The sequence below is a fragment of the Stenella coeruleoalba genome (assembly GCF_951394435.1).
Source record: "Stenella coeruleoalba genome assembly, chromosome: X".
Lineage (NCBI taxonomy): Eukaryota > Metazoa > Chordata > Mammalia > Artiodactyla > Delphinidae > Stenella > Stenella coeruleoalba.
Genome location: NC_137152.1, coordinates 23,795,596 through 23,823,528, shown reverse-complemented (window position 1 = coordinate 23,823,528; position 27,933 = coordinate 23,795,596). Strand labels below are relative to the sequence as shown.

The 27,933-nt window shown below is 38.5% G+C and overlaps 1 protein-coding gene and 1 pseudogene across 11 annotated transcripts in view; one reads left to right on the top strand and one right to left on the bottom strand.

Moving 5' to 3' along the window:
• Positions 1-27,933, bottom strand: part of DMD (dystrophin) — a 2,843,071-nt gene that overhangs the window by 2,243,880 nt on the left and 571,258 nt on the right. The window lies entirely within an intron of this gene.
• The window catches only part of LOC307180176 (lysosome-associated membrane glycoprotein 1-like), a 32,701-nt pseudogene continuing 9,941 nt past the window's right edge, over positions 5,174-27,933 (top strand). The window contains exon 1 of the transcript in view: positions 5,174-5,234. The product of the transcript in view is annotated as a lysosome-associated membrane glycoprotein 1-like (transcript). The remainder of the gene's footprint in view (positions 5,235-27,933) is intronic.

Here is a 27,933-nt window from a genome sequence, read left to right as displayed (position 1 = left end):
CACAGCCATAAAAAAGAATGAAATTCTGCCATTTGCAACTACATGGATGTACCCAGAGGTTAATCATGCTTAATGAAATAAGTCAGAGAAAGACAAACACTCTATTTTATCACTTATGTGTGAAATCTAAAAAAGTAAAACAAATGGATGAATATAACAAAACAGAAACAGACTCATAGTGAACAAACTAGTGGTTACCAGTGGGGAGAGGGAACAGGGGCGGGGCAAGATAGGGGTAGGGGATTAAGAAATACAAACTAATACTATATATAAGTAAGTAAGAAGCGAGGATACATTGAATCGCACAGGGAAATATAGCCATTATTTTGTAATAACTTACAATGGAATCTACAAAAATCTTGAATCACTTTGTTGTACATCTGAAACTAATATTGTAAATCAACTATACTTCAAAAAAAATTATTGAGGACTTCCATGGTGGCACAGTGGATAAAGAATCTGCCTGCCAACACAGGGGACACAGGCGTGATCCCTGGTCCAGGAAGCTCCCACGTGCCGCAAAGCAACTAAGCCCGCGTGCCACAACTACTGAGCCCACCTGCCACAACTAAGACCCGGTGAAACCAAATAAATACATAACTAAATTTTAAAAATTTACTGACATATCTCTCTTTTTCCCTAAAGCCTATTAAAATAAGAACAATACTTTCATCAAGTTGATGTTTAGAAATGTTAATTCTTCAAAAATATGTAATAATTCACACTTCATAAGATTGTGATATATAAACCTGATACAGCAGCTGGCATGCAATAGATAGCAAAAACTTGATGCTTATTTTTTTTTAACTGAGATAACACTGGTTTACAACATTATATAAGTTTCATGCGTACAACACTGTATTTCTAATTTTGTATATACTACAGTATGCCCACTACCAAAAATTTACTTTCCATCTGTCACCATACAGGTGATCTCCTCTACCCATTTATGACAGATCTCAAGATGGCTCCGATTCAAAGAATCACACATTTTGAGCCAATGATCACTATGAATCTGTTTCAGAAAAACAACATACAAGCTGATATTATAACACTAACTTTATGAGTAAAAGTTACAATTACTTTTTCCATGTTTATATTAGGTTAGGCCTCTAATTTGAGGGTTTCTCTCACCATGCACAGAGTAACAGGGTTGTAATAAGCTTTAGTTCTAGCCTGGGGAATCCTGTTATTTTTGTCCTGGGCAACTCCTGAAAACAGTTGTGCCAATATCGCAGCTGTTTTGGATGAAACATTTACAGTTGGAGAAAGATCAAACTCCACACCTTGAATGGAGACCAGAATCTGATAGATAACTGATCTGGATATAATTCACAGGTGTTGCAAGCCTGCTTTTGGCCCTTCCGTCTGTTCTGCATCAGCCTGATTTTCATTAGTTAGCACTTCAGTCAGTTCATGCTAATCCAATATTCCTAACTGGACACTGCCATCATATGACCCAACTCTCTGGCTTAAGTAATCAAGACCAACATGTTTAGGGAATACATCATTAAGTGGCTATATGTGCCTAGCAAAGGACACAAACTGTCCTAGCCTTTTTTTCTTTTAACAATGCAAAGAATTCAGGACATCCTATATGCAACACGAATTTTCAATCATGGTATCACAGAACCTTGCACAGGGATATACTCTATGTCCACTAAATGGTATTTTACACTGTGTTTGAACCTAGGCCTAATTCCAAAGCTTAAACAACATCAAATTTCAGAAAACAAAGATGAAAAGATATTATCGCTGTACTTAAGGGTTCAGGGTCAGTGTAGAACAAGAATGTGAAAAAAGCACATATATTCATACCTATCTAATGTATGTAAAATAAAAGGTAATTGCTGATGTAGACCATCAAACAAAGAGTCATGGTGGTTCAAAGGAAAGCGAAAGGCCATAACATCAGTCTGGGCAAGGTGAGAGGAAAATAGATTTCATGTAAGAGGTTGTATTTATCATGGACTTGAATAAGGGATGATCATTTCAAAAAGCTGATAAAGAGAAAACTGTGAAAATCTACTCTGAGAGAACACCAATACACATAAAAACACTGAAATATTAACCTATTATAGTGCACTGCAGAGGTGTGGATGTAATTCATTTCAAATAGAACAGAAAGTTTCAGGAAGAGTCCAGAGGCATAAAGTTGGAAATTCATTTTGACGTCAAGATACTAAATCCCGAATTGAAACAATTTTATTGAATACTACAGGCAATGGGGAGCTATTGAAGTTTGCTGAACAGAAGGTTGACACTGATAGATCTACCCTTTGAAAAGACAACTTTAATTCCAGTGAATATAATCAATAGGAATGGAAGATTACTCAGGAAAGTATCTATGTGACTGTGTAAGAGGCTTTGAAGTATACTGAGGACATAATACAGGTTGATGACATTGGTTATGGTAAGGGAGGAAGAAGACAGGGCAAAATTAAGGCAAATTCTATGGACTTTGCAAGTGAATTGGAGGCTGCAAGCAGAGATACAGGGAAATTAAGATATCAAGGGGCCCACGGGCCACCATCTCTAATCCTGACACATCATTGAGTAATAAGTGTTACTTCTTCTGATTATAATAAGCATTAACTCTGTCATATCTCCCAGAAATTCTGAAATATATGAGGTCCCACGAGGAAGAAAGGAGGGAGGAAAGAACTATCTCCCATCTCTCTTCCCTCAAACACACATACTACTTTTTAGGCTGTTGCACAGACATAGACACTGACAAACTGTCAGGGAACAAAAAAATAAAAGGCATATTGATATGATACAATTTTCCAGTAGTTATAATGGCTACAAAAGAATTCACAACCAAAAAAGTCTGGAAATATAAATACTGGAAATACAAAAAGAGATCATGACATGTGTACTCCCAGTAACATGGCATCGTGCACATGGTCAAGGTGAATAAAAATTGTTAGATGAAGATGACAAATGAATTGTCATTATCATGTGAGTTATAACAAATTCTATGAAAAGTATATGAGTTTAATGATGCTAGGAGAAATACATAAGCATTATATATGCCATAAATTTCATATACTGCCCAAGTACTCTTTAATGCGTCCTAACATCTGCACCTCCATGCCTCTCTTTATTTCTCTGATGGTGAAAGAATAACTGTGCCCTTACCAGAAAGACAGTCATGAATATAAACTTATTTTGGTGAAAGATGATAAGTTCAGTTTTGGCTAGAGTTTCATGAACTACTTGGGAAACCTAGAAGAAACAACAACTAGGAAACATGAGGATGGAGTTGTAAAGGATGTCAGAGATTTCAACTAGTTTATAGAGAAAAGTGGAATAAATCACTGTGTAAAACTGGAAAGTGAAAGAAGAAGAATTCACAGGCCACAACACTTGGTTGAAAAGATGTAAGACTCAACACCAGGTTGAGAGTAAAAGCTCCTGGAGATCATTTTGAATATTGATTCCATAACTCTTGACCTTGATTCTATAATTCTTGTTATCAAATGTACCTGAATTCGCCTCATGTGATTTGGTGGCAAAACATAATTCCAAGTAGCTTCTGATGGACATGGCACAATACAGTCTGGCTGTTTAGAAAACACTCCTTGATAAAAAGCAGCGATCAGGAGGAAATCATGCAAAAGAGGTCATGTCCTGACTGAAGAGTTACAGGGTAACATTTACTGGTATCTTTCTCATTCTAGAACTGAATTATTGTCACACACACAAAAAACCAAAACTCAGTTTGGCAATTAAAGGTCTACGTATACCAGCAGTTCACAGCTGACAGTCTAATGAGCAGAATATCAGTACTTAAAATGTGCAAGTCACAAATAAAACAGGGATAAATCATTTAAGAATTAATGATCCTGGGACTTCCCTGGTGGCACAGTGGTTAAGAATCCACCTGCCAATGCGGGGGACATGGGTTCGAGCCCTGGTCTGGGAAGATCCCACATGCCACGGAGCAACTAAGCCCGTGTGCCACAACTACTGAGCCCGCGTGCCACAACTACTGAAGCCACGTGCCTAGAGCCCATACTCCGCAACAAGAGAAGCCTCCACAATGAGAAGCCCGTGCACCGCAACAAAGAGTAGCCCCCGCTCGCTGCAACTAGAGAAAGCTCGCACGCAGCAACGAAGACCCGATGCAGCCAAAAATTTAAATAAGAATTAGTGATCCTGAAATGAAAACCAAGGATCCTCAATTGTATGTGTAGACTTTTTATTAATCGCAAAAGATTTAATATCACTTAAAGGAATAAGGTTGGAGGTAAGGTTCATATGGGAAACTGAGAGCATCTCTGCATAAAGAAGAATACTGGAGAACACGGTGGGAAGAGAAATATGATAACAAAATATGATACACAAATCTGTGGAGGGAGAAAAGTGATCATCCTAGACAAAAAAAAAAAAAAAATTCTGTGCAAAAGCCCTGCGGTAGGAACATGATTCGTATAGTGGACAAAAGACTTCTCTGGATTGTGTGTGAGGAGGAAGGAGTACTTAAAGGGACATTCTTCCATCTAGTCACTTATTTATTTATTCAACATAGATTTATTGAATATATCTCAAGTGCCAGAGACTGTTTTAGCACTGTGGTTATGGCAGTGAACAAAAATTTCATACTCTTGAGAAGTCTGCATTTGGGGGCAGGGAGTCATATTACAAATAAAAGTGTGAGAGCCAAGGAGAGAGAGCTATGTTAGAAAGGTCACAGAAAGCCTGTGTGGGGAGTGATCTGAATGAAATGAGAAAGGAAGTCATACACAAATCTGTGGAGGGAGAAAAGTGATCATCCTAGACAAAAAAAAAAAAAAAAAAAAAATTCTGTGCAAAAGCCCTGAGGTAGGCATATGATTCGTATAGTCAGCCAAGAAACATCAAGAAGGCCAATGAACTTGGAGGAGAGTGAGTCAAGGGGAAAATGGTGGGAGATAAGGTAGAACAGGAAGTCAAAGACCAGATAAAGTAAGCCTCACAGGTCAAGGTTAAGAATTTGCATTCTGTTTTAAGACCGACAAGAAGCCATTAGACAGGCATAATCTGATGTATGTTTGAAAGGAATCTCTCTGGCTGCTGTGTGGATAACAGGCTGAAGAGGGGTAAAACTAGGAGCAATAAAACTAGTTATGAGGCTGGCTACTGCAGTTGCCTAAATGAGAGTGATGGAGGGTTGAACTAGGATGAGACAATGAACGAGATGTCTAAGAAGAATGGTTCTCAAAGTGTAGTCCCTGGACCAGCAGTACGAGGTAACTGCTTACAAATGCAACATCTCCAGTCCTGCACCACCTAGTAACTCAGAGGCTCTGGGAGTGAGACCCATCAATCCCTGCGTTAATACACCCTGCAGGTGCATTGGATTGGACGCAAGTTTGAACATTACTGCTTTAGAAGCAAAGGCTCACCTAGTTCTGTTATGGGTTCTGAATAATTTCAGCACTTAGGTGTCTCTAAGCAAATTAAATTATAAATACTAGTGAAATGTAAAAAAAGAATAATTCTGCCTTAGAAGGAATTTGTTTATTCAATGTAAACATCTGGAGCAATATGAAATGGTTAAAAAACTTCAAATATGGGATGTGTCAACCCAAGTATACATTGTCCTTAGTACCCAAAGACTGACTTTCTTGCTCTAAATTCAGGCCACATTCTGATTCATTTCTAATACAGTATCAAGCTACTTAGTACAAGCTTTAATTTAAATTGCCAACACTCTTTCAAGAAACAAAAATATAGCTAAATTTAATGACCTCATTATCAGTGATAAACAATTACTTTGCAGATTTTTAGACAAGCCATGTCTGCAATATTTTTAAGACACTTATTTTTACCAGTAATGGACATCTACATTAACAGAAACTGAAAACCCAAAAACAACATGAGTTGTATATAATGAATGGGTGCCACAGTCTACAATGTAAAATTGAGAAGTGCCTAAAAACCTGAATATTTTGAGTTGCTATTTTGGGCTGAAAGCATAATTAGTCATAACACAGACTTGAAAGCAAGAAGATTCTAGAAAGCTAACTACCAAAAATAAATCCATTGGGGAAAGCCTCTCTGATTTGATGGTCTGCATTTCCACTTGTGATTATATTTAAAATATATTTCAGAAAATCACTTTGCTGGAAGCAGAAATTTGAAGGAACAGAATTAAAAATGATTAACCTTGAAACAAAACATTTAAAACATACACACATACATATGCATTTGTGTATCTATATATCTCTATATACGCATATGTATCCATGAAATATGACTATAGATATACATGAGAAAGAAATTCTCCAACTTTCAAGCCTAGTTCACTAGGAACATTTTTAAACTGAATAAATAAAACATACCACGTAGTGACTAAAGATCATTCTAAAATTCATCAAATCATATTGAGAATTGAGGCCAAATGTTTTAGATGTCCACCAAAGATAGAATAAAATGTGACTAACATAGAGGCATGTATTTAAAACCATGAGGCATCCGAGATAACCAAATGGTGACTTTCATAAAAACTGCAGTGAATATCTAAACAAGAATGTCTGACTACATAGCATGTTCAGAGCTGAGGACACATGCCAAAGGGCTTAAGCTGTTAGGGCAGTTTTGCTCCAGAGTTATATCACACAAAATATAATAATGCTATAAGTTCTGGATATTCAATGTACAGCATGGTAAGTACAGTTAATAATACGGTTATTGTATACCTGAAATTTGCTAACACAGTTGATCTTAAGTATTCTCATCACACAAAAGCTTTGTGACAAAAAAATAATAAGCTTTGTGACTTTGTAAGGGGATAGGTATGTTAATTAGCTGGTGTGTGGTAATCATTTCACAATGTATATGTATATATCAAAACATCAAGTTGAATACCTTTAATATAGGTAATTTTTATTTGTCAATTAAACCTCAATAAAGCTGGAAAAAATAAACATCTCTACCACCTAAAAAAATCTAATACTCCTCACTGAAGCTCAACACATTGGGATTAAATTACAACCCCAATGGACAGGGGACATATTGTCATGAACCCCACTAACTTTACGCTCAGGATACTGGCAACCCCACAGGACAAGAAGTTCACAGGAACAGCAGGGTTAATTTTGCATTATATCTCTCTGGCAGAAGATAGTGTTCAAAAGGTAGGATGGGCTCTCTTGATCACTCTGGTAATACATATTCACAGTACATCCAGAAGACAGGGCAACAGACTCAATGGCATAGAAGTTTCTGTTTACACATATAATTTATTAATTTTAAAAAAAATTATGCAATTTTTAGAGATTACTTTCCATTTACAGTTATTACAAAATTATTGGCTACATTCCCCATGCTGTACAATACATCCTTAAGCCTACCTTATATCCAATAGTTTGTACTGCCTGCTCTCCCACCCCTATAATGCCCCTCCCCCCTCCCCACTGGTAACCACTAGTTTTGTTCTCTATATCTGTGAGTCTGCTTTTTTCTTATATTCACTAGTTTGTTGTATTTTTTAGAGTCCACATATAAGTGGTATCAGAAAGTATTTATCTTTTTCTCTCTGACTTATTTCACTTAGCATAATGCCCTCCAAGTCCACTCATGCTGCCGTAAATGGCAAAATTTTACTTTTTTTATGGCTGAATAGTATTCCATTGTATATATGTACCACATTGTCTTTATCCATTCACCTGTTGATGGACAATTAGGTTGTTTCCATGTCTTCGTAACTGTAAATAATGCTGCTATGAACACTGGGGTGTATGTATCTTTTTGGATTAGTGTTTTCGTTTTTTTCAGATACATGTCCAGGAGTGAAATTGCTGGTCATATGGTAGTTCTACTTTTAGTTTTTTGAGAAACATCCATACTGTTTTCCACAGTGGCTGCGCCAATTTACATTCCCACCAACAGTGTACGAGGGTTCCCTTTTCCCCACATCCTTGCCAACATTTGTTATTTGTAGGCTTTTTGGTGACAGCCATTCTCACAGCTGTGAGGTGATATCCCATTGTAGTTTTGAGTTGCATTTTCCTGATGATTAGTGACACTGAACATCTTTTCATGTCCCTATTGGCCAACTGCATTTCTTTTTGGAAAAATGTCTACTCAATTCTTCTGCTTATTTTTTAAATCAGGTTATTTTTTTTATGTCGAGTTGTATGAGTTGTTTATATATGTTGTTTAAAATTAATTTTTATTGGAATATAGTTGCTTTACAATGTTGTGTTAGCTTCTACTGCACAGCAAAATGAATCAGCCATATACATATACATATACCCCTTCCCTTTTGGATTTCCCTCCCATTTAGGACACCACAGTGCATTAAGTAGAGTTCCCTGTGCTAGGCAGTATGTTCCCATCAGTTGTCTATTTTATACATAGTGTCAGTAGTTTATATGTGTTTGCCACATCATTTGCAAATATTTTCTCCCATTCAGTAGGTCATCTTTTCATTTTGTCAATGGTTTCCTTTGCTATGCACAAGCTTTTACATACATATAATTTAATTTTCACAAGAAAGAACTAGAAGTCAGACAAACAACAGCTACATGAATTCCGTAGTTTGACCTTCGTTTTTGGTATTATTGTCTATTACTTCCTTTCACTGCTACTGTTCACCAACTCTCATTTACTCTTTTATGAGTCTCCTATATAATTCATTTGCAAACATGGTCGCAAGACATCTTCTCAATGCACAGGAGGGTCCAGAGTACAAGTAAAAGAGCTGACAGAAGAAGTTATGCTTAACCTATCTGCGACCAACAGCAAATTACCATCAAAATGGGGACCCCCCCATAGCATGTCCACTTATGATATTGTTTTCCAGCAGAAAAAAAATGCTGGAAAACCTCTAGGACTCAAATGGTCTACCACCTTCAATTTCTCAAAGAAGTGCCATACTTCATCATGATTTTAGATTGCTTCTCTGAAAGAACTTTGAAAATTCTCCACAATATACCAGATTAAATATAAACAGTCTGCTCTGGAATTTCACGTCTTACATTAACTTTAGCTTATTTCAACATTTTATATGGGGGGATATATTCATATGGATATTTATATCTCATTCTCTACTCAAACTTTATTGATCACCATTCACTGAACATACTCAGAGCTCTGAACTTACTCTGTCTCTCCATTCATGCTTCTCATGCAATTAATAATGGCATTATGAATATATTTTGTGCAAAGCCTTGTGTTCAATATTTAAAGGAATTTAAAGGGAAGAAAATAACATTAAATAACAGCTCAGGATCACATGGGAGTGATATTATAAAGACACTTTAAAAAGGATTAACTTATTTATTTTAGAGATAAGGAAATTCAGATTCAAACAGGTTACGTGCCAATATGTCATTAAGTTACTGGTCCATGGTCATACATTTAGAAAGTACTAGAATCAAGATTTGATATTAGGTCTAAGACTGAAGCCTCTGGATTCTTCCTCTTCTCCACACTTCCTATCTTATTCATTTAAAAGAGTATGTGGTTATATACTCCAAAGTCTCAAGAGCAACAACTATCCCAATGGCTTTTGGTCAACCTATCCACCTAGCACGATACCTAGCACATAATATAGATGCAACTATTTTCTGTAATTTAACTGAAGATAAATCTGCTTTAGGAATTTTGTATCTTGTAAAGTACAACTAGTAGGTGAATGACAACAATAAAAAAGAGTGCAGGGCTTCCCTGGTGGCGCAGTGGTTGAGAGTCCGCCTGCCGATGCAGGGAACATGGGTTCGTGCCCTGGTGCGGGAAGATCCCACATGCCGCGGAGCGGCTGGGCCCGTGAGCCATGGCCGCTGAGCCTGCGCGTCCGGAGCCTGTGCTCCGCAACGGGAGAGGCCACAACAGTGAGAGGCCCGCGTACCGAAAAAAAAAAAAAAAAAAAAAAAAAAAAGAGTGCATGTTAAATGTCAAGAGAAATGCAAAGAGTCCAGTAAAGGGACAGAGAGGAAGTTTGAAATTAACTCTGACTTAGGGAATAGGTCACACAGATACAGGGTGCTGTTCACAGCCCATTCAGATGGAGCTCCGTGCATCCATAGCCCAGCTCCTACACATGCTGCTGCCGAAGGCTCCCTTCTGCAACATTCTTAGGATTGTTCTTGGGCAATGGAGGAGGAGAGCTAGAAGTGCCAGGGTGTTTTACACGCCCCACCTTCCCGGGAGGCCCCTAGCTAATGAGTGAATGATGTGAGAGGATGAAAGTCCAGTTCCTTTACTTCAAGAAGAGATTCTCAAGTATAAATTGCATCCATCCAGTTCCTCATGGCATCAGGCCGAGTCTGGGACTTTGCCTGAAAGTATACGCTTTCTTGGTTTCTTCTCCATCCTCACTGCCCAGGTTTGTTACTGAAGGTAGAGAGAATAGTGAGTGTAGAAATATACACATTATTTTTGGTAAGAAAGCAGAAGGCTAATGTGGAGGTTTCCTAGTTTGTAGTGGTAAATAAGCTCAGAGAGAAGGGTAAAGAGATGGTATTTCGATCCTGAGGCAGCTTTATGAGGCAATGAGGTCTTCGTTTGGTAGATAAAGAGAAGCTATTGAAGGTCCCCATCCACCACCCATGAATAAAGTGAACAGTTCTCTGTATTTCTGCCTCTCTGCTTCCTGTTCAGCAACATTCTGATTGTCCTTCAAGATAGTTTGCCATGTTTCTGTATGATACTTGATATTTCTCTTGATTCCACAAACCTTCAGGCATTTTTCTTTCTCTACTCAGTCATTTATGTGCACTCTTTCCATATAGGAAAGGCAAAAAATGTTTGCCTTTTTTTATAATGCCTTTTATTCTCCTGCCCTTTCTCATTGTAGACATAATTTTCCTCACTGCAGAGTCAATTTCCGATGACTGTATCCCTGAAACTTTTGCCACTGCCTCCTCCATAGAGCACTCAGTACTTGCTGAATTGGATTGAAAACTGAATATGAAACTATAGATTTGATCACACATCACTTTTTTCCCCCTCAGCACAGCCTCTGACAGGAGTGGGAGAGCAGGTGCTCAGAAATCATTCATCCTCTCCACATTCTCAAAACCATGTAGGCATCTATCTGGATATCCTACTGAATGGCGAGGTCATTCAATCAATGGTTATCTGAATACCCTTTAAAATCTACAATACTCTGAAGGCAGGGGGAGGGGAGAAACAGGAAAATAGGAGAGGATATTTCACTATTCTTTTCACTGTTACAGAAATAAGCTAACTGGGCTTCTTTAATTAAAACACTGATTAAAAAATAAGAGTAAAATAAATCAAATATGACTAGTTTTTAAATATTCTGTACTATGATAGAAATGGTCTTGTTATTTGCAAAGTCTCCAAAAACTGGTCAGTAAATTATTAGGTGATAAATTGTGAGCAAAATCCCATGTAATTGCTTTTAGGTAATAAGTTGACTCAATGTTGAAGTGACTTCATAGGGGTGTCGGTAGCACACTTTTCTTAAATTATGCCACTGAAAGACTATATCCTACCATGTTTCTTTTGCATAGGAAAAAGTTGGTCATCATCACCTTGGTAGTGACTATTACAAGAAACATTACCAGTTTAAAATGACACTTTAAATAGATTTAATACTTTTTATTTTTTTTTCTCTTTTCTTGATTACTCTTCTGCCCTGCTGTTATTTTTACGCTAGGAAATTTAAATGTCATCTATAAATTTTAATAGGACACATTTTAGAAACAAATGTATCCACCTCAATAACAAGGCATATAATATATGAATTTGAAATCATTAGGATTTTTGCTCTGGTGTTCAATGAAATGAAGTTCAATGAAATATATTATGTTGATGATTGACCCTAACGGCTCTTACTATTTTTTTTATATACTTTCATGTTAAAATTTCACTGAAAAATTATTTTAGTCTTGGCATAAATATCTTCTTCATGAAGCTTTCTCTGTAAGAGATGAATAGTGTGATCAAACAGTCCATGTGCTCTCTTACCTATCCCAGCTTTTCTGCAGTTATGATGGCATCATGTGACTAGCCCTGTCCAAGGGACTGTGAACAGTGTGATATTTGTCATTTCCAGGCTTAGACTATTAAGAGCTGGTGAACCTCTTTCATTCCTCTTTCCTGTGAAGAGTTTTGGGACTAAATACAATACTTGTGTAACTAGGAGATGGAGGAGCAACACCTGAGATATAATCAGATAAATAACACTGGATTGTAGTAACTTACTGAGTTTCAAGGCTTTGTATGTTTTGGTAGTTAGCATTACTTATCTTAAATAACACCCATTCCCTGACAACTTTATTTAGAATGGACATCCTCACTTTTCAGTTCACCTATTTCCCTTTCTGGTTGATTTTCTCTGTACCTAACACCATCTAACATAAAATACTATAAATATCACTTACTTATTTCATTTTAAATAAACCTCAGTTGGATCAAAAGCTCCATAAAGTGCATTCTCATTTCAATTTAATGTACTGATGTGTTTCTAGTGACTTGAAGTGTACCTGAAACACAGTAGACACTTCACAGTTTTGCCACTTGAAGTTACATAATTTCTCAAGCCTCAGTTATGCTTCTTACCCTACAGTTATGAAGATAAAAGGAGAACATATGTAAAACTTCAACTCACACTTAGTATACATTTAATAAAATTAAATTCCAATCCCTATCAAAATTCCAGTGGCATTTTTCACAGAAATAGGAAAAAAAATCTCAAATTTCATATGAAACAATAAAAGACCTTAAATAGCCAAAGCAATCCTGACAAAGAATGATGCTGGAAGCATCACACTTCCTGATTTTAAACTATATTACAAAGCTACAGTAATCAAAAAAGCATGGTACTTTCATAAAAACAGACACATAGACCAACAGAACAGAATCAAGATCCCAGAAACAAATCCATGCATAAACAGTCAACTAATATCTGACAAGGGAAACAATAAAACTCAGTGAGGAAAGGATACTTTCAATAAAAGGTTCTGGGAAAACTATATACATGGAAAAGAATAAAACTGAACCCCTATCTTACACCATTCACAAAAATTAACTCAAAATGGATAAAAACCTTAAAGGTAAGACCAGAAACCATAAAACTCCAGAAGAAAATGTAGGGGAAAAACCTCCTTCCCAATGGTGTTGGCAATTATGTTTTAGATATATTTTAGATACTAAAAGCACAAGCAACAAAAGCAAAAAAATCAGTAAGCAGGACTACATTAAACTAATAAGCCTCTGCACAGTACACAAAGTCAACAAAATGAAAAAGCAACCTGCAAAATGAGAGAAAACATTTGCAAACCACATGTCTATTAAATAGTTAATATCCAAAATATATAAGGAAGCTATACAACTCAATAGCCAAAAAAAATAGTAATAATAATCCGATTTAAAAAGAGGGAAAGGACCTTAGTAGACATGCTTCCAAAGAAGATATTTAAATGGCCAACAGGGACATGAAAAAGTGCTTAACATTAATAATAATCAGGAAAATGTAATCAGGGAATGTAAACTAGTGCAGCCACAATAGAAAACAGTATGGAGGTTCCCCAAAATACTAAAAATAGAACTACCACATGACCCAGTAATTCCACTTCTGGGTATATATTCAAAGGAAATAAATCACTATCTTGAATAGGCATGTGCACCTCCATTGTTCCCTGCAGCATTATTCACAACAATCAAGACATGGAAACAGCAAAAGCATCCATCAACAGATGAATGGATAAAGAAAATTTGACTATATATAAATATTCAGCCGTAAAAAAGAAGGAAATTCTGCCACTTGTGACAAACCTTAGGGCATTACTAAGTGAAATAAGTCAGACAGAGAAAAAATACTGTATGATCTCACTTATGTGTGGAATCTACAAACACTGAACTCATAGAAACAGAGTAGAGAATGGTGGTTGTTAGATGTGTGGGTGGGGGAGTGGGGAAAAAGGATGAAAGCTGTCCAAGTGTACAAAGTTCCAGTTATTAGATGAACAAGTTGTGGGAAAGTAATGTACAGCATAGTGACCATAGTTAACAACATTTTATGGTATATTCAAAAGGTGTTGAGACAGTAGATCTTAAATTTTCTCACCACACACACACACAATGTAACTACGTGAGGTGATGGATGTACTAATCTTATTGTGGTAATCATTTCACAATACATACAAATATCAAATCATTACAATGTATACCTTAAACATACCTTAAACACAATATATGTGTCAATTATATCTCAATAAAGCTGGGGGAAAAAACATTATGAATTCCTCCTTTAAGGAAACCTCATCACCTAGCTGTGGAGTAAGTTTTACTATGAATTTTCTCAAGATTATCTGTGAAGAAATTTTGATCTCTATACCATGACAACTGAAATCTGTCTTATAAATAGCACTCACTGCTTTCTATTTGTAGCACTGTCATTTACAACTTATCAAGATACACACATATGTATGCATATACAAATACAAATATACACATATATGGGTATATGCATGTATACACATATATGGGATATAAATACATACTATATATTTATAAATATATGAAAGATATATGTAAAAATATATTTACAAATATTTAAAATATATGAGAGGGGAAAAAAAACCTCATGTTTTCTAGGTTTCATCTAATGAGCCTGGGGTTTCAATCCCCAATGTTGTTGAACAAAGTAATGTAAATATTTGTTGAATAAATATTTGCCTTCCTCTTTTTAGGATAAAGGTGATGCAGGGGGTAGGTAAAGAAAAAAATAGATATTGTGACAAGTATTGCTCAGAGTCCAACTTAGATACACTAAAGTTATTTCGCTTTATTTGGAATATGAAATGCAAGCAGCAATTTGCCACTTTTTAGCAGATGTCACTGCCTATCAAAAGATTTTTCTTGAAGAGTGACTCAACCTAAAAAGAAAATCAAAGTAATTCAACATTATCTGCAGTGACAACAAAAACCAATTCCTTTATGCTAAAACATTCTCTGAGAATATTTTTCCACCTCACAAAGTTTCTTCCAGACTACACACTAATAACGATAATATCTTTTAACAAAAAATTAGCTCATAATAAGGAGAAAATGCCAACAAACTAAAATAAAATTATTAAGCAGCACACTGCTTTAAGAGGTTCTGAACTTCCAGAACAGAAATAAACTTTCTAAATTTGCTCAAAGAGAAAACAAGTATACAGATATATAATTATGTTTTACATTTGAATTTTTACATATTTAACAAATTTGAAGACAGAAAACTCTACATAAAACAAAAATAAACCAAACATTTGTGAGTCATACATTTTATTTTCCAAAATGTCTCAAACTTCACATTGGTATTTACAGTTTATTTCAGGAGAGAAGAAGTTAATTCTTCACTTAACCACAGATGAAGGAGGTGGGAATACAAAACAACAGGAATAAATGAAAACTATCTGAGAAGAGACTGTTTGACAGACTTTCAGTAAAGATGTATAGGTGGAAAGGAACATATCTTAAACAACAAGCATTCACTTCCCTAGAAAGTGACCACAGATAAAAATAGCTGAGGACTGGGCTTCCCTGGTGGCACAGTGGTTAAGAATCCGCCTGCCAATGCAGGGGGCACGGGTTCCAGCCCTGGTCCGGGAAGATCCCACATGCCATGGAACAACTAAGCCCGCGCGCCACAACTACTGAGCCTGCACTCTAGAGCCAACGTTCCTCAACAAGGGAGGCCACCGCAATGAGAAGCGAGTGCACCACAGCAAAGAGTAGCCCCCACTCGCCTCAACTAGAGAAAAGCCAGGGTGCAGCAACAGAGACCCAGTGCAGCCAAAAATAAAAACTAAATAATTTTTTTAAAAAATAGCTGAGGATCCGAATTGAGACCTAAATATGTAAATAGTATTTCTCAAGGTTAACTACATCTTCTAGTAATGATTTTGTGTCCTCACTGTTACCCGCAATAAAAGTCAAAGAGAACGAGATTTTACTACTTTTTTACTTATGGAATTCCAAATAACAACTTTTCCTAAACCATTCTTCTACTATGATGAGGAGGCAAACTGAAAAACCAAAAGCCCATAGAAAACTGATTTTTATAAACTGAGATATAATTGACATATAACATTATATTAGTTTCAAGTATACAATATAATGCTTTGATGTTTGTATAACATATCATTGATTTTTATAAGGCTATTGTCTTATTCTGTTTTACCTGCCAAGTGTTTTCAAAGGCAATGTAACACCAGAAATCAAGTACCCAGACAGCTTAAACATTCATGTGCCCTAGATTTTCTGTAAAGGAACTGTACTGCCTAATTCCTGACTTAGACACTATTCCCTCCCTTCTCATAGATGCTAAAATCAAAAACATAAAATACCAAAACTCACAGATAAACTTTAGTACTCCTAAGAAAAACACAGCTGGGCAACAAATACTTAAAGTAAAACCATGTAAACCCTTATCTTTCGTGTGTGCTTTAAAAATTAAAGCACAGGGTTATCCTCTAGAACTGCCCTGCCTTACAAGGGGGACCTTCAAGATGGTGGAGGAGTAAGATGTGGAACTCACCTTCCTCCCCACAAATATATCAAAAATTCATCTACGTGTGGAACAACTCCTACAGAACACTTACTGAATGCAGGCAAAAGACCTTAGACTTCCCAAAAGGCAAGAAACTCCCCACATACCTGGGTAGGGCAAGAGAAAAAACAAAAAACAGACACAAAAGAACAGGGACAGGACATACACGTTGGGGAGGGAGCAGTGAAAGAGGAAAAGTTTTCATACATTAGGAAGTCCCTTCACAGGCGGAGACTGGGGGTGGGTGGGGGGAAAGCTTCAGAGCCACGGAGGAGAGCGCAGCAACAGGGGTGCAGAGGGCAAAGTGGACAGATCCCCACACAGAGGATCGGTGCCAACCAACACTCACCAGCCTGAGAGGCTTGTCTGCTAACCCACTGGGGCAGGTGGGGGCTGGGGGCTTCGGCTTCGGAGGTTGGATCCCAGGGAGAGGACTGGGGTTGGCTGCGTGAACACAGCCTGAAGGGGGCTAGTGCGTCACAGCTAGCTGGGAGGAAGACTGGGAGAAAGTCTGGACCTGCCTAAGAGGGAAGAGACCATTGTTTCCGGGTGCGTGAAGAAAGGGAATTCAGAGCACCGCCTAAATGAGCTCCGGAGACAGGCGCGAGCTGTGGCTGTCAGGTTGGACCCCAGAGACGGGCATGAAACGCTAACGCTGCTGCTGTAGCCACCAAGAAGCCTGTGTGCAAGCACAGATCACTATCCACATTGCCTCCCACCTCCCCTCTGGAGCCTATGCAGCATGCCACTGCCAGGGCCCCATGATCCAGGGACAAGTTCCCCGGGAGAACACATGGTGTGCCTCAGGCTGCTGCAAAGTCCGTTGGCCTCTGCCGCTGCAGGCTTCCCCCGCATTCCAAATATAATTACCACACACCCCCGCCCCCCAGCCTGAGTGATCCAGAGCCCCCTAATCAGCTGCTGCTTTAACCCGGTCCTGTCTGGGTGGGAACAGATGCATGAGGGAAACCTACATGCAGAGGTGGAGCCAAAACCAAAGTTGAACCCCAGGAGCTGTGCGAACAAAGAAGAGAAAGGGAAATCTCTCCGTGCAGCCTCAGGAGCAGCAGATTAAATCCCCACAATCAACTTGATAAACCCTACATCTGAAGAATACCTGAATACACAACAAATCATCCCAAAATTGAGGTGGTGGACTTTGGAAGCAACTGTAGACTTGGGGTTTGCTGTCTGCAACTGACTTGTCTCTTTTTTTTGCGGTACGCAGGCCTCTCACTGTTGTGGCCTCTCCCGTTGCGGAGCACAGGCTCTGGATGCGCAGGCTCAGCGGCCATGGCTCACAGGCCCAGCTGCTCTGCAGCATGTGGGATCTTCCCGGACCAGGGCACAAACCCGTGTCCCCTGCATCGGCAGGTGGACTCTCAACCACTGCGCCACCAGGGAAGCCCTTGTCTCTGATTTGATGTTTATCTTAGGACATATTTTAGCACTTGTTATCATTGGTGGATTTGTTTATTGGTTTGCTTGCTCTCTCTTTTTTTCTTTTTTTCCCTTTTTTAAAGTAGTTTTTTTTAATTTTAATAATTTTTAAAATTTATAATTATTATATTTTTTTCTTTCTGTTTTTCTCCATTTTCTTCTGAGCCATGTGGCTGACAGGGTCTTGGTTCTCCAGCCTGGTGTCAGGCCTGAGCCTCTGAGGTGGGAGAGCCAACTTCAGGACACTGAACCATGAGAGAGCTCCCAGGCCAACATAATATCAACTGGCGAGAGCTCTCGCAGAGATCTCCCTCTCAACACTAAGACCCAGCTCCACCCAATGACCAGTAAGCTCCAGTGCTGGATGCCCCATGCCAAACAACTAGCAAGACAAAAACACAACCACACCCATTAGCAGAGAGGGTGCCTACAATCATACCAAGTTCACAGACACCCCAAAACACAACACTGGACACAGCCCTGCCCACCACAAACACAAGATCTGGCCGCACCCACCAGAACACAGGCACCAGTCCCCTCCACCAGGAAGCCTACACAAGCCACTGAACCAACCTCACTCACTGGGGGCAGACACCAAAATAAACGGGAACTATGAACCTGGAGCCTGCAAAAAGGAAACCCCCAAACATGGTAATTTAAGCAAAATGAGAAGACACAGAAACACACAGCAGATGAAGGAGCAAGGTAAAAACCCACCAAACCAAACAAATGAAGAGGAAATAGCCAGTCTACCTGAAAAAGAATTCAGAGTAATGATAGTAAAGACGATCCAAAATCTTGGAAATAGAATGGAGAAAATACAGGAAACGTTTAACAAGGACCTTGAACAACTAAAGAGCAAAGAAACAACGATGAACAATACAATAACTGAAATTAAAAATTCTCTAGAAGGAATCAATAGCAGAATAACTGAGGCAGAAGAACGGATAAGGGACCTGGAAGATAAAATAGTGGAAATAACTACCACAGAGCAGAATAAAGAAAAAAGAATGAGAAGAATTGAAGACAATTCAGAGAACTCTAGGACAACATTAAACACACCAACAATCAAATTATAGGGGTCTGAAGAGAAGAAAAGAAAAAGAAAGGGTCTGAGAAAATATCTGCAAAGATTACAGTTAACTTACAGAAAAACCCCCCTTTAAGTTACAGGGAAGTTATAGAAAACTTTCCTAACATGGGAAAGGAAATAGTGAATAAAGACCGGAAAGCACAGAGAATCCCATACAGGATAAACCCAAGGAGAAACACACATATTAATCAATCTATCAAAAATTAAATACAAAGAAAAAATATTAAAAGCAGCAGGGAAAAGCAACAAATAACATACAAGGGAATCCCCATAAGGTTAACAGCTGATCTTTCAGCAGAAACTCTGCAAGCCAGAAGGGAGTGGCAGGACATATTTAAAGTGATGAAAGAGAAAAACCTATAACCAAGATTACTCTACCCAGCAAGGATCTCATTCAGATTCGATGCAGAAATTAAAACGTTTACAGATGAGCAAAAGTTAAGAGAATTCAGCACCATCAAACCAGCTTTACAACAAATGCTAAAGGAACTTCTCTAGTCAGGAAACACAAGAGAAGGAAAAGACCTACAAAAACAAACCAAAACAATTAAGAAAAGGGAAACAGAAACATACATATAGATAATTACCTTAAATGTAAATGGTTAAATGCTCTAACCAAAAGACATAGACTAGTTGAATAGATACAATAACAAAACCCATATATATGCTGTCTAAAAGCGATGCACTTCAGACCTAGGGATACATACAGACTGAAAGTGACGGGATGGAAGAAGGTATTCCACGCAAATGGAAATCAAAAGAAAGCTGAAGTAGCAATTCTCATATCAGACAAAATAGACTTTAAAATAAAAACTATGACAAGACACAAAGGACACTACATAATGATCAAGGGATCAATCCAAGAAGAAGATATAACAATCATAAATATTTATGCACCCAACGTAGGAGCACCTCAATACATAAGGCAAATGCTAACAGCCATAAAAGGGGAAATCGACAGTAACACAATCACAGTAGGGGACTTTAACACCCCATTTCCACCAATGGACAGAACATCCAAATTGAAAATAAATAAGGAAACATAAGCTTTAAATGATACATTAAACAAGATGGACTTAATTGATATTTGTAAGACATTCCATCCAAAAACAACAGAATACACTTTCTTCTCAAGTGCTCATGGAACACTCTCCAGGACAGATCTTATCTTGGGTCACAAATCAAGCCTTGGGAAATTTAAGAAAACTGAAATCATATCAAGTATCTTTTCCAACCACAACGCTATGAGACTCGATATCAATTACCGGAAAAACAACTGTAAAAAATATAAACACATGGAGGCTAAACAATACACTACTAAATAACCAAGACATCACTGAAGACATCAAAGAGGAAATCAAAATATACCTAGAAACAAATAACAAGGAAAATACGATGAACCAAAACCTGTGGGATGCAGCAAAAGCAGTTCTAAGAGGGAAGTTTATAGCAATACAATCCTATCTCAAGAAACAAGAAACATCTCAAATAAACCACCTAACTTTACATTTAAAGCAATTAGAGAAGGAACAAAAAACCCCCAAAATTAGCAGAAGGAAAGAAATCATAAAGATCAGATCAGAAATAAATGAAAAAGAAATGAAGGAAACGATAGCAAAGATCAGTAAAACTAAAAGCTTGTTTTTTGAGCAGATACGCAAAATTGATAAACCATTAGCCAGATTCATCAAGAAAAAAAGGGAGAAGACTCAAATCAATAGAATTAGAAATGAAAACAGAGAAGTAACAACTGACACTGCAGAAATACAAAGGATCATGAGAGACTACTACAGGCAATTCTATGCCAATAAAATGGGCAACCTGGAAGAAATGGACACATTCTTAGACAGGTATAACCTTCCAAGACTGAACCAGGAAGAAATAGAAAATATGAACAGACCAATCACAAGTAATGAAATTCAACCTGTGATTTAAAATCTTCCAACAAATAAAAGTCCAGGACCAGATGGCTTCACAGGTGAATTCTATCAAATATTTAGAGAAGAGATAAGACCCATCCTTCTCAAATTCTTCCAAAAAAATTGCAGAGGGAGGAACACTCCCAAACTCATTCTATGAGGCAACCATCAACCTGATACCAAAACAAGACAAAGATACTACAAAATAAGAAAATTACAGACCAATATAACTGATGAATATAGATACAAAAATCCTCAACAAAATACTAGCAAACAGGATCCAAAAACATACACGATAATCAAGTGAGATTTATCCCAGGGATGCAAGGATTCTTCAATATATGCAAATCAAGCAATGTGATACACCATATTAACAAATTCAAGAATAAAAACCATATGATTATCTCGATAGATGCAGAAAAAGCTTTTGACAATATTCAACACCCACTTATGATAAAAACTCTCCAGAAAGTGGGCATAGAGAGAACCTACCTCAACATAATAAAGGCTATATACAACAAACCCACAGCAAACATCATTCTCAATGGTATAAAACTGAAAGCATTTCCTCTAAGATGAGGAACAAGACAAGAATTTCCAACTCTCGCTACTATTACTCAACACAGTTTTCGAAGTCCTAGTAACGGACACCAGAGAATAAAAAGAAATAAAAGGAATGCTAATTGGAGAAGAAGAAGTAATACTATCACTGTTTGCAGATGACATGATACTATAAATACAGAATCTTAAAGATGCCACCAGAAAACTACTACAGCTAATCAATGAATCTGGTAGAGTAGAAGGACACAGAATTCATGCACAGATATCTCTTTCATTCCTATACACTAATGGCGAAAAATCTGAAAGAGGAATTAGGGAAACACTCCCATTTACCATTGCAACAAAAAGAATAAAATACCTAGGAATAAACCTACCTCAGGAGACAAAACACCTGTATGCAGAAAACTATAAAACATTGAAAGAAATTAAAAATGATACAAACAGATGGAGAGATATACCATGTTCTTGGACTGAAGAATCAACATTGTGAAAATGACTCTACTACCCTCAAAATCTACAGATTCAATGCAATCCCCATCAAACTACCAATGACATTTTTCACAGAACTAGAAAAAAAAATCTCACAATTTGTATGGAAACACAAAAGACCCCAAATAGCCAAAGCAATCTTGAGAAAAAAAAATGGAGCTGGAGGAATCAGGCGCCCTGACTTCAGACTATTCTACAAAGCTACTCTAATCAAGACGGTACAGTACTGGCACAAAAACAGAAATATAGATCAATGGAACAGGATAGAAAGCCCAGAGATAAACCGACACACATATGGTCACCTTATGTTTGATAAAGGAAGCAAGAATATATAATGGAGAAAAGACGGTCTGTTCAATAAGTGGTGCTGGGAAAATTGGACAGCTACTTGTAAAAGAATGAAATTAGAAAACTCCCCAACACCATACACAAAAGTAAACTCAAAATGGATTAAAGACCTAAATGTAAGGCCAGAGACTGTAAAACTCTTAGAGGAAAACACAGGAAGAACCCTCTATGACATAAATCACAGTAAGATCCTTTTTGACCCACCTCGTAGAGAAATGGAAATAAAAGCAAAAATAAACAAACGGGACCTAATGAAACTTAAAAGCTTTTGCATAGCAAAGGAAACCATAAACAATACGAAAATACAACCTTCAGAATGGGAGAAAACATTTGCAAATGAAGCAGCTGACAAAAGATTAATCTCCAAAATATACAAGCAGCTCATGCAGCTCAATATCAAAAAAACAAAGAACCCAATCCCAAAATGGGCAGAAGACGTAAATAAACATTTCTCCAAAGAAGATATACACATTGCCAACAACACATGAAAGGATGCTCAACATCACTAATCATTAGAGAAATGCATATCAAAACTACAATGAGGTATCACCTCACACCAGTCAGAATGTAAAGATGCAGATGTAGAGAATGGACTTGAGAACACAGGGAGCGGGAAGGGTAAGCTGGGACGAAGTGAGAAAGTGGCATGGACATATATACACTACCAAATGTAAAATGGATAGCTAGTGAGAAGCAGCCACACAGCACAGGGAGATCAGGTCGGTGCTTTGTGACCACCTAGAGGGGTGGGATACGGAGGGTGGGAGGGAGATGCAAAAGGGAGGAGATATGTGGATATATGTATGTGTCCAGCTGATTCACTTTGTTGTACAGCAGAAACTAACACAACATTATAAAGCAATTATACTCCAATAAAGATGTTAAAAATATTACAAGATAAAAAACTAAAGTACATAAAATCACTTTGCTGAATAAAGAAAAAAACAAATTTCATTGTACCCTTTGCAACATTTGCTTCAATGGTAAATTTATTCTTCCTTATCATATGTGCTAAAGATGCCCAAGAGCTTTCTATCTTCATTTTGAGCATGGTTATTCAAATTTAAAACTACGTCTTCTAAGTACATTTTTCTTGTTGTCAAATTGGCAGTTTTTACCCCAATTTCATCTCCCTCCTAGTTCTCAGACATGGAGTGGATCCAGCCACTTCAGTTCTCCAATACTCATAGGTTTATATTCATTAAAATAATTACATCACTAAACAGAATATTAGTGTTGGGGTCATAGGAGTAAGAAAAGAGGATGTCAAGGTCCATTGCTTTTTGAGACACACAAAATGACACGGCAACTATTTTTTATTGTGGTATTCAAAATAAGTTGCTATTAAGGTAGACTCAGTTTGAAATTTATAGTTAAAAACAGCATAAAGAAACAGATTTCAGGTGTTCTATGATTTGCACGATGGTAATTTCTCTTTGATGCATCATTAATATATTGTACCATCACAACATATCTTAGTTAACTTGTGCAGGAAACATAAAGAGAACAAGAGAGGGGGAGAAGGAGGGGGAGGGAGGGAATGGAAGAGAGCAACGATGGAGAGAGAAATAGAGTGAGAAGGAAAGCACCCTGCATCATGCTGTTAAGCACAGCTGCCCTCCATTACATGTGTCCATTTCCCCCAAAGGAACCAGGAGAAAAGAACTGTAGCTTCTTTGGGGATATTAGCCTTCAGCCGCTGTCTTATCTAATGTGTTTCTATGAGTGTGAAACTCTTGCCATGCCATAATATGGGGTACTTTAAGGATTTTTAAGCATAATTTTATCTGTCCTCGTTTTTCACCATACTCTGACTTTAGAATCTAATTTCTGCTTAAGTATGGACTCGAGTGTACTTTCCACTCAAAGAACGCAATTAAGCATTTTAGCAATAGACATGTATGATTTCACTGTCTTCTGGTACTACAATGTAGAGTCACAGTTTTCTAATCAGTAAATCAGACAAAATTGGCCTCAAATAATTCTTCTGGGGATCGAATGAGATTAATACACCTTAAGGCCCTGGTGCAGTGCCCGACTCAAAACAAGAAAACAAAAATGTGGAGTTAATATTATCTGCAAGTTTTACATTTCTTTTCCTATTGTCTAGAACAGCACTGTATTGCTACACAAGTAGAGGAAGTTTGCCTAATATAAAGGAACTCCCTCAGCAGGTTATATCTTTCATGTTTATTTGCCACAAACTTGTACAGAAGTGAGAATATTATTTCCCATAATATATTACGAGTTGTCATGATTCACATTTACTGAAGCTCTACTATGTTTTAGCCTTCACAGTAAGAGCTTTATATGTCACTTGTTTAATCTTTACAGTAGCTGTGCAAATAACTTATTATTGCTACTTTCGAGATGAAGCAGAGATGCAGAGAGTTTTAGTAGTACTTCTAAGGTCAGAATTAAGTAGCAACTGAGGTATGTCCAATTTTAAAACCAGTGCTTTGCTTGTAGTTAGCTTACAATAGTTGATTAAGGGACTGCCCTGGTGGCACAGTGGTTAAGAATCCATCTGCCAATGCAGGGGACACGGGTTCAAGCCCTGGTCCAGGAAGACCCCACATGCCACGGAGCAACTAAGCCCGCGTGCCACAACTACTGAAGCCCACACGCCTAGAGCCCGTGCTCTGCAACAAGAAAAGCCACCACAATGAAAAGTCCATGTACCACAACGAAGAGTATCCCCTGCTCACCACAACTAGAGAAAGCCTGCGCACAGCAATGAAGACCCAACACAGCTAAAAAAATAAATTAAAAAAAAATAATTGATTAAACACACAATAGCACAGGGAGTAATCATGTATCATCTTTGAGTACACGTCAGTGCCTCCTGGTATCCTCTATCTGTATTATTATTTGTAATATAAAATGCATTTGTTGTGTTGAAAATGGAATATGGCAGTGCTGCTGAAACATGGCTTCGTTGTATTTTTTAGACTGACTGATTTGTGACTTAATAGGTATTTCCTCATGAAGAAAAAAAGTAGGCCATGCCATGCGGATGGATGGAAGGAAGGAAGGAGAGGAAGGAGAGGAAGGAGAGGAGAGGAGAGGAGAGGAGAGGAGAGGAGAGGAGAGGAGAGGAAGGAGAGGAAGGAGAGGAAGGAGAGGAAGGAGAGGAAGGAAGGAAGGAAGGAAGGAAGGAGGAAGGAAGGAAGGAAGGAAGGGAGGGAGGGAGGGAGGGAGGGAGGGAGGGAGGGAGGGAGGAAGGAAGGAAGGAAGGAAGGAAGGAAGGAAGGAAGGAAGGAAGGAAGGAAGGAAGGAAGGAAGGAAGGAGAGAGAAACCCCTGTTAACAGATTCTTGTATCCACTGCAAAGAGCCTACATGAATTTGGTTCTTCCTCATTATCACTTCAGCAAAAACTAATCAAACAGTCAAAGAAATGAATATGAATGTCATGTTGTAGCCAATAAATATTACATGGATTAAAATAATCATAAATTTCCATTTTCCTGGAAGTTACTGTAAATGGTGTGTTCCACTGAAACCAGAGAAGCCTGACGTGGGAGGCAGTAGTGATTCCCCCATTACCTCCACCTTTCCTCATTCCAGAACCACAGCACATACAATGGTCCCACTCAACTGAAGTTAGGGGAGACTGCATAATTTGCTCTGACCAACAAACTGCAGACAAAGTTTTGTTTATTATTCTCAGTCTTGCCCTTCCTCTGACACTCATGGAAGTACATGTCAATCCTGAGGTGCATCCCTGAACCTTCACCTGGAGGGCAGCTGCCTTCCACTGTTGCTAAAAGCCACACAGACTTGATTTCAGAAAGGAAAAAAAATGTTGTCTTGAGGTACTAAAATGTGTTTGTTTGTAATTTTTACATAACTGATACACTTGACATAACAGGATGCCACATCAGCACTGAGAAATGTATTTCACTACGATGTAGGAAGTGAAAATTTTCAAGACAGCATTGAACAATGACAAAAACTGGCATGCATAATCATGTTTCCATACAGATACTCACTGATTACAGTTTGTTCACAAGTTATACTCTAAATTATGATGAAAAATATTGGGAATATATTAAATATTATATCTAACAATATTGTAACTATGTGAATCATGTGTTTTGATAGTTCCTCCACATGCTTAAAATATATAATGTACTTTTGCAATTTTAAATTTGGCACAGCAAGTTCTCTCAGGTTTGTAATAAAGATTAAAAATCAAGAGAGATGGGGGGAGCTTCAAGATGGCGGAAGAGTAAGACGCAGAGATCACCTTCCTCCCCACAACTACATCAGAAATACATCTACACGTGGAACAACTCCTACAGAACACCTACTGAACACTGGCAGAAGACCTCAGACCTCCCAAAAGGCAAGAAACTCCCCACGTACCTGGGTAGGGCCAAAGAAAAAAGAAAAAACAGACACAAAAGAATACGGATGGGACCTGCACCAGTGGGAGGGAGCTGTGAAGGAGGAAAGGTTTCCACACACTAGGAAGCCCCTTCACTGGCAAAGACGGGGTGTGGGTGGGTGAGGGCAAAGCGGAGAGATCACCACACAGAGCATAGGTGCCGACCAGCACTCACCAGCCAGAGAGGCTTGGCTGCTCACCCACCAGGACGGGCAGGGTCTGGGAGCTGAGGCTCCGGCTTCGGTCAGATCCCAGGGAGAGGACTGGGGTTGGCAGCTTGAACACAGCCTGAAGGGGCTAGTGCACCACAGCTAGCCAGGAGGGAGTCCAGGATAAAGTCTCGAGCTGCCGAAGAGGCAAGAGACTTTTGCTTCCCTCTTTGTTTCCTGGTGCGCAAAGAGAGGGGTTTAAGAGCGCTGCTTAAAGGAGCTCCAGAAATGGGCATGAGCCGCGGCTATCAGCGCGGGCCCCAGAGAGACTGGCATGAGACACTAAGGCTGCTGCTGCGCCACCAAGAAGCCTGTGTGCAAGCACAGGCCACTATCCACACCTCCCCTCCCAGGAGCCTGTGCAGCCGACCACTGCCAGGGTCCCGTAATCCAGGGACAACTTCCCAGGGAGAACGCATGGCACGCCTCAGGCTGGTGCAACGTCACACTGGCCTCTGCCGCTGCAGGCTCGCCCCACACTCTGTACCCCTCCCTCACTCCGGCCTGAGTGAGCCAGAGCCCCCGAATCAGCAGCTCTTTTAACCCCGTCCTGTCTGAGTGAAGAACAGACGCCCTCAGGCGACCTACATGCAGAGGCCGGGCCAAATCCAAAGCTGAACCCCAGGAGCTGTGCGAACAAAGAAGAGAAAGGGAAATCTCTCCCAGCAGCGTCAGGAGAAGCGGATTAAATCTCCACAATCAACCTGATGTACCGTGCATCTGTGGAATACCTGAATAGACAATGAATCATCCCAAATTGAGGAGGTGGACTTTGGGAGCAACAATATATATATTTTTTTCCCTTTTTCTTTTTTTTGTGAGTGTGTATGTGTAAGTTTCTGTTTCTGATTTTGTCTGTATAGCTTTGCTTTTACCATTTGTCCTAGGGTTCTGTCTGTCCGTTTTTTTGTTGTTGTTGGTTTCTTTCTTTCAGTATAGTTTTTAGCACGTGTTATCATTGGAGGATTTGTTTTTTGGTTTGGTT